This window comes from Pinus tabuliformis, chromosome 9 (genome assembly GCF_031772625.1).
Source record: "Pinus tabuliformis cultivar Carrire ecotype Pingquan chromosome 9, CPIR1, whole genome shotgun sequence".
Taxonomy (NCBI): domain Eukaryota; kingdom Viridiplantae; phylum Streptophyta; class Pinopsida; order Pinales; family Pinaceae; genus Pinus; species Pinus tabuliformis.
Window position 1 is genome coordinate 1,690,850,669 of NC_142307.1, and position 4,827 is coordinate 1,690,855,495.

Consider the following 4,827-nt stretch of genomic DNA (forward strand, 5'->3'; position numbering starts at 1 on the left):
TATTCATGGCATTTGACAGCATGTAATGTTTGATGGAAGTTGTGAGACTCCTTCAGGATTTTATTCATGTCAACTTCTTGGCAATTCATGTCAATTTGCTCGAAGAATTTGAAGTTTTGTCACCTAAAAAGAAAATTGTTGTGTTCGACATCCATAGGTTTTTGATTTCATCTACATAAGAAGCTTATTTTGCTCAGTCTGGAATTATTTACATCACTTGATGTGTATAGACGATGCTTAATATATTGCCTACTTTATCATTCATTGCCTACAATCGATTCTGGGAACGCAGCCGCTATAATAGGAAGCATGTGTCTGGACAAGCATGAGGGCAGGGAAGGCCTATCAGAAATGCTGGAATATGAAGAAATAACATAAGAGGATAAAATGACTAATTGGCATGTGTAGATTGAGTACTGAATGATATTTGTTTTAAAAGGAATACCACTTACAGATTAGAGTCAACAAGAGGTCAGAAGTGGAAACACCACCGTGTAGATAGCATGGGCACAATGGGAGGAGAAAATGAGAGAGAAAAGACACAGAAGAAAGAAGAGAGGTTACAATTGTAATGTAGGAGTAGCAAAGGCAAGAGGAAAAAGGAGGAAGAAGATGTTGGAGAGATGGAAGTGATCTCATAGTTGCAAAGCGCAAGATAATGGCCACCAAGGTCAACATTCTATGTAAGAGGAGTGGTAGAGGTGCAGTGGCTAGTCTTAAGTAGGGATAAGTTATCTTGAGTTGTACCCTACTTGGGCAAAATGTCTTGAAGGGAACCAATCATTAATGGGGTGAGCAAGAGAGGAAAATAATAGTGGGTGTTGTGGATTTCTCAATTTGCGAAACTTAATGACTAAAGGCCCAAGTTTTCCCCACAAAGGTCTCATTCTGAGATCAGGGTTGATTCAACTCAATAAACCTTATTTAAATATGGAGACCTCTAGAGGATATTATAACCTTGAGCTACAAATGAAAGCATAAGAAAAAAAGGCGGGGCTTGCTCTAAGTGTCCAAGGGACAAGAGCAAGAGGAGAAGAAATGAGAGGAAAGGGGAGCAAAGAGTTTGGCTTGATCAGGCTAGGGCATGTGAGAGGAGGAAGGAGGAACAAATGGCCTTGAAAGAGCCATCAGATGGTCAAAGAGCACTCTTGTGCTACTTGAAGATAGAGGAAGGTAGAAACACCATCCTAAAGGTGGAAGAAAAAGAGGTAGGGGCACTTGCTCTGAGCAGTGTAAAAGGTTCAGAGGAAGGTTTGAATTGAGGTGAAGGAGGGTAGAAAGAGGGAAGAAGAGGAAGCTAGAGAGATTTTCTATTAAGGGATATCCAAAGTATGAGTGTTCCAAGGATAAGGGTTACTAGGTGATTAAGGGACAAAATGAAGGGGGTTCACAACAATCTTGGCAGCAAACCACTTATCATAGTTGAAGTGTGTTAAAGAAGGTCTAGTCTCTATGTCTTAGGAGATTAGGTTAATGCATCCACTATGGTGGGATGAAGGTTTTGGATAGTCAAGTGGCACATTACCTCAAGCTTGAGTTGGGGGAAGACCCAAATTCCATTGATTTGGACTTAGGCTAGGGTTGAGGAGTAGTGCATAGTTGAAATGGAATAACATGCCTTATAGAAGTGTCGCATTGGGTAGTAGAAACTTAGATTGGGGTAATAAGTCGTAATGTGCCTTGTCAAGAAGAGGAATTCTTTCATTGGAGGAAACAACATTTGGATGTAGTGTGAGTGTTGCGCTTAGGATGCTCACACCACTTGTTTGAATTAGGGCAAGGATTATCACTTAAGTTATTGTGATATGTTTTATGGGAACTTATTTGATGGGAGTTTATCACACATCTTACATATGGTATGTGCTTGGACATGAGGAGAAGGGAAAGTTGCATGATAATCTTGCTTTGAAGCAAGGATTTGAGTCATGTTGTGAGGACATGGTAAATCATCCATGGTGAGCATGGTTCATGTAGGAGGAAGGAAGGTTCCCTCTATTATAGTGATAGGTAAGACTTTTTGCATGAATACTTGGATAAGTATTGGTAGGCATAATCATAATACTTATTTGTGTTAAGCCTTATATAAGCCCATGTTAACCCAAAAACCCCTTACTAAGTTCTAAATATTGAGTGATTACATATCTATTGTTATATTGATATGTAGGCTAGTCTAATTTGTAATGGTCCCATTGTTATTATAATTGTATCCTTTGTCTCCTATATATATACTAAGGAGATCTAGTCTTAGAATCATCAAATATTGTCTTGTTTATTGTATTGTTTGTAAAGGGAGGTTTCCCCCCTTGAAGTGAACCGTCTTTATTGAGTTTTTATCATTTTTAAGGCGCAAGGATCATAATATTTGGTATCAGAGCTCTCGATCCTAGGGTTTTGCTGCTTCAAACGGGTCATCGTGTAATTTTCGCTATAACTTTTTTTCTATGAGGTTTCAGATGGTAAAACCTAGAGAATATTGAGAAGACATACTGAGAAATTTTTGGTTCAAGTTTTAGATCTTGGTTCTCTATAGTTTTAGAGATATGGTCCAAGGAATTTAGGGTTTCTGAATGCTACTAAATTCTATCTCAAACATGTCAATTCATCATTTTCGCTATAACTTTTTTTTCTATGAGACTTAAGACCATGAAACTTCTACCACATTGAGGAGAAATTATGGTGAACATTTGGTCAAAGTTTCAGATCTTGGTTCGCTATATTATCAGAGATATGCTCCAAGGAAGTTAGGGTTTCCGTATGCTCTAGAGTTTAGTCTCAGGCATGTCATTTTGGAATTTTTACTATAACTTTTTTTCTATAAGGTCTCATAAAGTGAAAGTTGGACCATATTATGGGGAAATATCAGGGAATGTCTTGTTCCATTTTCGGAATTTGGTTCACTATACTTTGGGAGTTATACCCTATGGAAGTTATGGTTTGTGAATAGTGATGAAATAAATTTTAAACATGTCAACTTGGTATTTTGGCTATTTTTTGTATGGAAATTTTCAGACTGTAAAATATTAAAAATTTCATTGTACAAGTGCCATAATTAATTTTAAGAATTGGATACGTGGAACACTAAACAAGTTTGCTCATGGGAAGAGGAAAAAAAATCATCAAGTTTTGGGAAAGTTACTATAACTTTCAGTTGGCATATCACATTCAGTTCACACCTATGGAATTGCGAAAACTACATGTTAGAGTATCACAGAACATATTTTTAGATCCAAAACGCCTCAAATATCAGAGATATACCAATAAAGCTTCAAACATTTTGATATTCTCCAAATTAAGGTACATAACTTACTATTGACCTAATTGTTCAGTAGAAGATTCCCTTCTTTTTTTTTGGTTGTAATAAGAGGAGAGCTACTATTATTTTCCAACATGCTTCCAAAGAAAAATACTACAATTAAATCTACTGAAGGCTCATCCTTGACTCATGAAGAAGTGAAGACTTAGAATTTAGGTTATCTCAATCATAGAAGCAAGTTAATGAAATGGATGGTAGTATGTTGAAAAAGGTGGGCTTTTCAAGTTATCTAGTAAAACTTAAAAGAGAAATGGAAAAGAAGATGAATGAAAATAAGGAAGGAATCTAAAGGAAGATGAATGAAAATAATGAAAGAATCTAAAGGAAGATGAATGAAAATAATGAAGGAATAGAAAGGAAGATGAATGAAAATAAGGAATGAGTAGAAAAGAAGATGAATGAAAATAAGGAAGAAATACAAAAAACCATGATTGCCATTGAAAATCTTCTCTTGGAGAGGCTTCTTAAAAGGGATGTGGAGATCCAAGGAAATCATGAACATAAGGAGAATAATGCTGTTGAGAATCAATCTCATATGGTGAGTATGCTATCCAATTGGAGAGCGCAAATTTTGAAGTGTAGAACCATAATCATGAATTTTCAATCCAAGATCCACATCAAAGCTTAAAGTCAACACCAAGGAAATACTACATTCCAAAGATTGATACGAGGAAATTTGATTGTAATGATCCTGTAACGTGGATATTTAAGATGGATCAATACTTTGATCTACACCAAGTGACATCCTTACAGAAGGTAAATATTACATTCATGTTTTTAGAACAATACCAACATGTATGAAATCAACGGCTTTGTGAAAGAAACAAGATTCTACTATATCTTGGTCCATTTTTATAGAGGAATTGATAGCACATTATGGGGGATACTAAGAGCAACACATTCTTTAGTCAATTGGTAAATCTTTGACAAAAAGGTCTTGTTACTGAGCACATTCAACGATTCCAAAGTTGAGTTTTAGATTAAAGAATATTTTAGAGAATAACTTGTTAGACCTATTTATGGGTACTTTAAAGGAAAACATCCAACAAGAGGTGCATCTCTTTGAACCTAAATCTTTAGAGCATGCTTTCAATATGGCAAGGAATGTTGAAAGTAGAAATATTGCCACTGGAAAATTGGTCACTAATAACTATAGAAAAAATCAGGCTTCTTTTCCTAAATCGACAAGGTTGACTCCTTAGCGAATGGATGAAAGAAGAGCTAAGGGACTATGTTTCAACTCTAAAAATAAGTATAGTAAAGGGCATAAAGGTGGTGAGAAGAAATCATTCTAAATAGGCTGTGAATACGAAGAAGATCAAGAAGTGGAAACTTCACAAGGTTTAGAGCTAGAAGAGATTACTCCAACAATCTCTTGTCATGCATTGGCCGACATCAATACTCCACAAACCCTCAAGATAGAGGGATATATCAGACGGAAAAGGGTAACATTATTGATTAATTAAGGTAGTACCCATAACTCCATCGATTACAAATGGGCAAAACTTTTAAAT